The sequence below is a fragment of the Helianthus annuus genome, chromosome 7, assembly GCF_002127325.2.
Source record: "Helianthus annuus cultivar XRQ/B chromosome 7, HanXRQr2.0-SUNRISE, whole genome shotgun sequence".
Taxonomy (NCBI): Eukaryota; Viridiplantae; Streptophyta; class Magnoliopsida; order Asterales; family Asteraceae; genus Helianthus; species Helianthus annuus.
Genome location: NC_035439.2, coordinates 110781017 through 110791608, shown reverse-complemented (window position 1 = coordinate 110791608; position 10592 = coordinate 110781017).

Here is a 10592-nt window from a genome sequence, read left to right as displayed (position 1 = left end):
GAATCAGTGAAAATCCGGTGCCATATAATTAAGTACAGGTTATACTTCAAGCTTTCTCGATCTGTTTGCAGGCGAATAGGTTGACTCGATGAGGTATGAAAAACAAGATTGATAAATTTAGTGAAAATATGATTGAAAGATGATAACCCAGTATTTGAGGATCTCATTCTATAGCCTCGATAAATTCAAGGGTGTTTTCAAATAATGCTTCCTAGATGTTTGAAGACCGATAAATGTCCACAGAAGCAGTACTTTTAACATTTGTCGATCTTTGTTGGTTTTCAAATATCTAGGAACCATTATTTGAGAACACCCTTTCATTTATCGGAGTTGTAGAATGAGATCCTCTACTGTTGGGTTATCATTTTTCAAACCCATTTTCCCTAAATTTATCCATTTTGTTTTTCATGCAGGGATATAATCTGTTTTTTAGTATTTGATTTGGCTGATGACCCATGTTCAAGGATGACTTATGTTTAAGACTATACAAAGATTGCCTTTGGTTATCATAAGGTTAAATTTTAAATTAATTTGGTCTCATTCGTTAATAAGCTTATAATTATACTTAAGCCATTAAATTCTTGACGTTAGGTCTCAATGCACCTAATGACAGCAACCATCATTGAGCCATCACATTCTTTCCGTTTACATTTCAGGTAACGGTTTTCCTCAATACATCTCGAAACTTAGGTTGTTATATATGATTTTTCAATGTGGTTTTTAAACTTACGGGATAGTAATTGTCAATTTCAGGTACGTCGGGTATTGAGATCAACAAATTTAGCACCACTTGCAGATATGGTTTCAAGGTCAATATTTGGCTTGAAACAGAGACAGAGGACTTTTGTTTCTGAATGTTTTGTAGCTGAACTTATGACTTATATGCCTGATGTTGTTGTCAATTCATAACTATAATCCGAATGTGAATTCATTAAATAATTTCACATCATATTTTACATATAGATGTAGGAAAAAGCTTTGCACATTATAAACTACTTAGTTTATTTCTATATTAAACATGTACACTAACACATACTGTCTTTAACATTGTTTTATAAAGATATGTAATTAAACGCAAAGAATTTAAATGATATATATGCGAATGTGAATTCATTAAATAATTTCACATCATATTTTACATATAAACGTAGGCTTACATTCAATGTTTACGATGTACCGACGTCCATCGGACGGGTGTTTTAAATTAGGTCATGTTTTAATTATTAGACAATATAAAATTAGGTCATGCTTTCATTTTAGACAATATATTATCAATTAGTTAGCTAATTTCTATATCAAACATGAGCTAATAATTTTTTCGTAACACAGTAATAAAATTTTTATGCCCTAGGTAATTATTAGACAACATATTATCATTTTAGACAACACTATTTTAAACAGTGTTTCCAAACCACTGTTTTGGGTTAAAACAGTGTTTTCAAACCACTGTTTTGGGTTAAAACAGGTTTTGAATGCACTTTTGGGTTAAAACAGTGTTTGAAACCACTGTTGGGTTAAAATAGTATTGTTAATGATATGTTTTGAAACCACTTTTGGGTTAACAGTGTTTGAAACCACTGTTGGTTTAAAACAGTGTTTGAAACCAATGTTTTAAGCCAAAAGTGTTTTCAAAACAGTGTTTTAACAACACTAAGTATAATTCAGCAATATGTCATTGTTTGTATCTTCAGTGGTCACACAACTTGAATCGTCAAGTCATAACATTGAGAGCAGCCCATTAACAAATATTACAAACTGTATGCTGTATAGAGTTTTCTTATTACTATTAATCATTCATTGAATGTTGATTTATCTAATGTAACTGATGAAAGGAGGACATCTTCCGGAAGAGTTGCTTATTACAGACAAAGTTGATCCAGTTGGTTCTCTCATATCATTCACATAGCCTGATATTTCAAGAAAAGTTTCTAATCCTTCTTATTTTCGCGATAGAGTTATTCTAGAAAATGACAATGTTTATCTTAGTTGTGATAACATTTCAGTTTCCTATACTTTTGTATTTTTTTCGTTATTTTCATGAATATTTATATTATGTTCTCCAATGATACACTATAGATAATATATAGTTATCTATAACACGGGGCAAGAAATCGATATATCGAATTTAGTTATATCTGTTACACATCCCAAAAACAAAATTACGATACCATTGTAACGGGACGTGACTGTTAAAGTTCTACTTAAGAAAACCAAATTTGTCCACCTAGGATAACCATCAAAAGATAAAGCAATAAATCCTATAAACATGGTCATAAAACATATTAACAAACTTCAAAATGTACTTTGTCATCTATCACACTTTTTTCTTCTACCAGCTCAAACCTCAATACTTTGTCCACAGACATCCCCGTTTTAGCCAGAATCTCATGCCAGTCCGTAACCATTACCAGATGGGTGCCATCAGTAGGTTGTCTATCATCTGTTCTGACACGTAGGGGTACAAGAAACTTCACATGACCAAACGACAAAACTGCACAACCGTACCTATTTAGCTGGTTGTCTCTAACAAACTTCTTTGGTATCGTCTGTAAAAGTAAATCAATATGGTAGTATTATTCATTCTTCATAACTCTTAGTTTAAGTAAAAGTTAAAGACAAAATTATAACGAAAATCACTAATAAAAAGCAAAGCTGTTATGTAAATACCAGGAAGTTTGTCTTTATCACATGATATTGAATCTGTTTCTTGTATGTGGGACGCCTTTTGTTGTGTCGGTGGTTGCTACGGCTGCATTGATGTTCAGTCGTTACTTGCAGTCCTACCCCATTTTTGTTGAAAATGTTAACATTGAAGTTAAAAGGGTCTGCTGGGGTACTTCCCATCCATTGAAACAGCAACTGGCAGCCCTCCTCAATTTCATTCTCAAAGCAAAATGTGGTCCATCCTGAGCCCATAAAACCAGCAGCTAAACCTTTTGGATTTTCCGGAGTGAAAACATAACACACATCAACCATTCAGAACTTTGTTTAGGTCTGTGTACTTTTGTGTAACGTCCGGCTCTTTTGTACTTTCCATTTTTAGAAAGTTTTGTTCGTATTTCTATTTTTGGAAACCTTGTATTCTTGTAATCGTTCCTTTCTTTGTAATCATTGTCAAACCGAGACTTGGATCATTAATAAAACTTGTATTTTGTTACATTATTGTTGTACGCACTCTAATTATGCACTCTAATTATGCTCGTATGTTCGATAAGTGAATCAATTTGTGCTTGAACGTTATTCTTGGAAACTATGTGCTAAACTTGTAATTAAACTAAACTTATGCATTGAACGTGTTTTGAACGAGAACGATACTTGGTTATGACATTTATATGCTTAATTATACTTTGATTTTGATCGTCGTACTGGATTTCACCTTATACTATGCTTTTATATCAAAACAAGTCCCTAAACTATCAAAAATGCATCAAAAGGGATCAAACCTAAACTTCAAGGGCCAAAGTGCAAAAAAAGAAACTTGTCGGAACTAGGGCGCCGCGTGACGCCAAGCCCCCTCGCGTCACGCTAGGCCCCTGTTTCGGCAGACTTGTGTTTCTTGAGCTGTTGTGCACGAAATCCCAAGATTTAAACTCCCCCAATCACCTTTAATCCACCTCTAATCACCTCCAATCAACTCTAAACTCTTCCATTATAAATACCCACCTTCTCCAACCCATTTTACACTTTCACAACTCTCTAATCTTCACAAAATTGCTCTCAAATCTGCTGCGAATCTGAGTTTTTGGGCAGATTCTTGAAGCCTTACAAAAGTGAGTGTAACTTGCTCATTTGTCAACCAAATCACCTGGTTCTTCTTCCTATTGCTTTATTATGTCCTTGGGTTTGAATCCTTGGTTTTTCCTTGGAAGAATCATGCTTGGATTTGCCCTGAAATGGACTAAAACTTTCTGTTTTGTTTATTATTATTCAACAACTTGTTATTTCTTATCAAACTTGAGCCTACTCATCTCACACCTATGTCCTAATGCTTACAACACTTCTCGTGGTTGGTTAAGCTTAAAAACAAGGTTGAGACACTTAAAAATCAGAGGATTAAACCTCATAAACTTGGTGTTTTGTTTAGGGTTTTAACCCACAAGTCATGTCAAACTTAGACTTTGATGCATGAGTGATTATGGAACAACTTGGGTTGTCCAAACATACAATCCTCACATGATTTGATGATTTCTATTAGTTTGGTTTATTTTACACACTTGTATAAACCTTAGTTCGTGACCCTCCTTGGTTGTCTTTACATCAAGTGAAGTGGTGAACATCAAAGGGGTGCCTAAATGGAAGCTTAGTCTTCCTACCCCATACATGACATCCTTGTAACTAGAGGTGCCTAAATGGAGATTTATTCTTCTACCTCCTACTTGAAATATTGGACCTAAATAATATGTAATATTTAACCTAAGTATAAGCACATACTCATTCAAACCTTTGATGTTAAACTTATGTTTACATGTTAAAGAAGTAGAACATCATCCAAGACCTAAACCTTAATATGATTCTAATGGGTATACTAACCATGAAAAACATTAAATAACCATATTGGTTACCTAGTGTCATATGAGGGTTATAAGGTTTAAAAGATGATTACTTTTATATTTTACTTTATGCTAAGTTATTTCATATTCTTAATCTTCCGTTAAACGCCAAACTCACACACCTACGTTTCCTCGTGTAGAAGGACTAGGTGCTCCAAGCTAATTCATCCACCCACTTACTCTCGGAATCCCAAGTTCAAGACTTGTAAACCGTGAGTATACTCGATCCCTTTTCCCCTTTACATTTTGGGATGCGACATGTATACCTATTCAAAACAACTCTTATGCTTAAACAAAACATACTCTATCTATGAACGTGACATGAAACTATTGTGAATATTTGCTATGCTTGTATGCTCTATGAACGATTTGGAACGTTATATGCTCATTAACTTTGCTAGCCCACCTTAACAATTATAGCGCTATAGGATTAACGCCCCGCCCGCTATTCTATTGGGTATTGTTAAGTTAATCATTACCACCCCGCTAAACTATTGGGATTAGGTTATTTTATGCGTTGTATTCTTGGGTTTGATCACATAGTACGCCAAAATTGCATTGCTAGTAAATTTGTTCACTATGTAACATGTTGGATATGAGTTTTTATTCTATTATGCTAGTCAAACTTGTATACTCGCCTTTGCTTTTGCATTGAACTCTATTTTAATACATGTTGCAGGTTAATTGATGAAGTATGGACATGATGAAACGAGATTTAGGGTGGACTAGATACACACCTAGATTAATCTATCTTTTATTGTTATGTTACAATTTGAAACAATGTTGTTATTTCTATTTGAATCTTGTATGACAATTTAGTATTGCAATGAAATTTGAATTTAATTAAATATTATCAGATAGTGTTATGAAGTCTCTAGCAATCTATACACACTTCGTCTCATCCCGATGTTTCCGCCATCGGTTGGGGTGTGACAGATTGGTATCAGAGCCATAACTATAGGGAATTAGGAAAATTGCCATGCTTTTGCCCTAATATATAGTTCTAGGAATTTTGCCTCTTATTTGTTGTTTAAAACTTTTGTGCTCTACCATGCATGCTTCCTAGCTATACTCTTGATTAAATTTATGTGCCTTTCCTAAGGCTAACACGAATACACTTATGCTATTTTTATACTCTTGTAATACCAACGAGAAGAATTTACCAATATAGGCGTGAAACCCACAATTTGGTAAACGACTCTCATTCTACCTTTAATCTATTTTGCACGAAATTCCACCATTAAGCTAGGAGTGACATCCACAACTTAATGGTAATTTCCATTTCAACTCTAGTGGACCCTCGTCAAAGTGTCAAAATTTTATTTTGATTGACGAGTGCCAACCACATTTAGGGTACGAAATCGTCAAGTTAGGGGTGAAACCCGCATCTCGTCGATTAAGTCCCATTCCTTGATTTTTATTCTCGCCAAAGTCCCGAATGTTTCAATCATTTAGAGATGTGTAGTAACCGGAAGGGTAAGATACCGTTAATCGCTTCTCAACGAGAGTATCTTACTTATAGGCCAAAGCACAATATCTCTAATTCGAAAGAACTTTCGACCCACTTTGGAATAGTCGACGTTTCTCTACCCGAAACAATCCAATGTTTTATTGAGCCTCTCTTTTATGTATCTCAATTTATATGTGATTTTATACTTGAACGTTCGTTCATTTCCAAATGTCGTTTTAATCATTTCGCACGTTATCGCAATCACAAACAATAATAATCCCTCTCGTGAACAAATTAAATTTACAATGCTTTCCTTATCCATGTTATGCTATGTGAAACCCATGATTATACTATGTGAGACGTCGTAATCTTTTATAAACCTTTTATGCATTATGACATTTTATGCCATGTGGATCAAGTGAACCTTTTATGCTATGTGACCCTTTATGCTATGTGATCAATTTCATTTCTTAAACAAACATTATGACCAAGTCTCACCTATTCGTTCTTTTGAATCTTAGATGTCTTCTCGTCACTCCAACGCGTCTAAGAAGTCAAAGTCTCGCTCCACCAAGAAGATGATGGCTTTCATGGCCGATCAATTTGCGTGTGTCGTCCCCAAAGTCATTTTCGAGATTCGAGCTTCCGAAACTCCTCACTCTTCCGTCGACTCTAAGGTCGAAGCCCGCAAGCCCGCTTCGTTCAACTTTAAACACTTCTCGTCTTGCAATCCCAAGCCATTCACTGGCAATGATGGGGTGACCGCCATGCTCGCGTGGTTCGATAGCATTGAGGTCACATTCATCAAGAGTGACTGCCCTGAAGAGCTAAAAATGCGTAGCGCAACTGGGGTATTCCAAGCCTGAGCTCTTGAGTGGTGGACGAGCGAAAGAAACATCCGGTCGAACGAGCTAGCGTATGCGTTGACTTGGGAGGAAGTCAAAGCCTTGATGATGGACGAGTTTTGCCCGCCTCATGAGCAACGAAAACTAGAGGAAGAATTTTGGGCTCTTAAGCAAGTGGGAGATGATAACCTAGCCTATACCACCCGGTTCAAGCAACTCAGTTTCATAGCCCCTCACCTTGTCTCGACCCCTGAGCGCCAGAAGAGCAAGTATATCAATGGTTTGCCCCCTAGCATGCGTGATACGATCGAGGCAGCCAAACTCGATAGTATCGAAGCCATTTACCGTTTGGCCGCATCCTTGAACAACAACCGTGTTCGCGATAAGCAAGCCGCAAACGCCGTTCCTTCGAAGCCAGCCCGTCAAATCACCCAACAATCGAACAACAATAGGGGGAAGAAGCGAAAGCAATCCAACCCCGTTTGTAACGCGATTGTACCGCCTGTTAACCCGAACCCTGTTGCTCCTGATAACACCCAAAAGTCGTACACTGGGATTCACCCCAAGTGTGCCACTTGTAACTACCATCATCCCGTCAATGCTAGGTGTCGCTGTTGTGGCCATTGTAACCGTTATGGACACGACATCGCCTTTTGCCGCTACCAACAACAACAAGCACCACAAGCTCAGCAAGCGCAACAAGCTCCACCTGCCCCTCAAAATGCAAGACCAGCTAGGGCTTGTTTCAAATGTGGGGATGTTAATCATATTCGCCCTCAATGTCCGTTATGGAATCAAGAGCAACAACAACCTCCTCGTGGACGCGCCTTCAACTTAAACGCAAATCAAGCGCGCAACGACAATGACGTCGTTAATGGTACGTTTCTTGTTAACCACCTTTATGCTTCGATACTATTTGATACTGGTGCGGACAAAAGCTTTGTGTCCTTGGAATTCGAATCATTGTTAAATTGTGCACGCTCTAAGCTACCTAAGTCATTTTCCGTTGAAGTCGCCAATGGCAAGTCCATCTTAGTCGATTCCATTCTCCTCGATTGTCGTCTTACTCTTAACGAGCATGCTTTCTCTATCGATCTTATACCCATGCAACTGGGTAGTTTCGACGTCATCATAGGCATGGATTGGCTTCAAAAGAATCATGCTGAAATCGCTTGTCACGAGAAATTCGTTCGCTTACCTCTTCCATCCGGTGACGTTTTGCACGTTTATGGAGACCGACCTTCAAAGGGACTAAAGTTGATGTCCTGCACACAAGCGAACAAGTACTTACGCAAACAGTACTTTGCCTTTTTAGCCCACGTTGTGGAAGAAAAGGGCAAGGGAAAAAGTTTAAGTGATGTTCCAGTGGTGCGCGACTTCCCTGACGTCTTTCCTGAAGATCTACCCGGTCCTCCTCCTCCTCGATCCGTTGATTTTCGTATTGACCTCATACCTGGTGCAACTCCTGTTACCAAGGCTCCTTATCGTCTTGCACCTTCCGAGATGCAAGAATTGTCTTCTCAGCTTCAAGAACTCCTCGATAAGGGTTTTATTCGTCCAAGTACCTCTCCTTGGGGTGCTCCTGTGCTTTTTGTTAAAAAGAAAGATGGTTCTTTCCGCATGTGTATCGACTATCGTGAGCTCAACAAACTCACCGTTAAGAATCGTTATCCTCTTCCGCGTATCGACGATCTCTTTGACCAACTTCAAGGCGCTACCTGTTTCTCCAAAATCGATCTTCGTTCTGGTTATCACCAACTTCGAGTCCTCGAAGAGGACGTTCCCAAAACCGCTTTTCGTACTCGCTATGGACATTACGAGTTCGTGGTTATGCCTTTTGGCTTGACCAACGCACCCGTTGTGTTCATGGATCTCATGAATCGTGTTTGTAAGCCTTACTTGGATCGCTTCGTGATCGTCTTCATTGACGCTATTCTCATTTATTCTAAATCTCGAGCCGACCATGAACGTCATCTTCGCCTTATACTTGAACTCTTGCGTGTTGAACGTTTGTACGCTAAGTTCTCTAAGTGCGAGTTTTGGATCAAAGAAGTTCAGTTCCTTGGACACGTTGTTAGTGAAAAAGGAATCCATGTCGACCCTTCAAAAATCGAAGCCGTGAAGAATTGGACCGCGCCTAAATCTCCTTCTGAAATCCGTTCCTTCTTAGGATTGGCGGGCTATTACCGCCGGTTCATCTCGAACTTTTCAAAGATCGCCGTTCCTCTCACTTCGTTGACTCAAAAGGAGAAACCTTTTGCTTGGGGTCCTGAGCAAGAGGAATCTTTTCAAACTCTCAAGGACTTGCTTTGCAACGCTCCTATCCTCGCTCTTCCTGATGGGAATGATGATTTCGTGGTGTATTGCGATGCCTCGAATCGTGGTCTTGGTTGTGTGCTCATGCAACGAGACAAAGTCATCGCTTACGCCTCTCACCAACTTAAAATACATGAGAAGAATTATACTACCCACGACCTCGAGCTTGGCGCAGTTGTTTTTGCGTTAAAGATTTGGCGACACTACCTATATGGTACAAAGTGTGTGGTTTTCACTGACCATAAGAGCCTACAACACATCTTTGACCAAAAAGAACTCAATATGCGTCAGCGACGTTGGGTGGAATTACTCAACGACTACGACTGTGAGATTCGCTACCACCCTGGTAAGGCGAATGTCGTGGCCGATGCACTTAGTCGTAAGGCTCATGTAGATGTCATTCGTTGTTTTCATATCTCGAGCGATCTTCACAATCGCATTCGTGAAGCGCAGTACTCATCTATCAATGAAGGTTCCATGGCTGTAGAAATACGTGGAGCATCTGAAAGTCAACTCGCTTTGAAACCTGATGGTCTCCTCTATTGTTGTGATCGCGTCTGGATACCAGATCGTGACAATCTTCGTGACCTCATCATGAACGAAGCACACAAATCTAGGTACTCAATTCATCCTGGCGCTGACAAGATGTACCATAATCTACGTACATCCTATTGGTGGCCCGGTATGAAGAGAGACATTGCTGTGTACGTTTCCAAGTGTCTTACTTGTTCGAAAGTCAAAGCCGAGCACCAACGACCTTTTGGCCTACTCGAACAACCTGAAATCCCCGTGTGGAAATGGGATAGCATTGCGATGGACTTCATAACTAAACTCCCTCGTACACCCTCTGGTTACGATAGTATTTGGGTGGTCATTGATCGTTTGACCAAGTCCGCTCAATTCATTCCCATTCGTGAGGATTTCAAGGTTGAACGACTTGCTCGTATCTATATCAATGAAGTCATACGCCATCATGGTGTTCCTCTCGACATCATTTTTGATCGTGATGGTCGATTCACTTCGCGTCTCTGGCAAACCTTTCAGTCCGCTATGGGTACTCATTTGAATCTCAATACGGCTTTTCATCCTCAAACGGATGGACAGACTGAACGTACTATCCAAACCCTAGAGGACATGCTCCGTTCTTGTGTCATCGACTTTGGTGGTAGTTGGGATGTGCATTTACCTTTGATCGAGTTCTCGTACAACAATAGCTACCACTCCAGTATTCAAATGGCTCCTTTCGAGGCATTGTATGGTCGCAAATGCCGATCTCCTTTAAGCTGGCATGAGATTGGTGACAAACATTTTACCGGCCCTTAGATCATACAAAAAGCAACGGATAAGATTCTCCAAATCCGTGACAATCTACTCAAGGCTCGAAGTCGTCAAAAGAGCTACGCTGACAAGGGACGCAAACCTATGGAATTC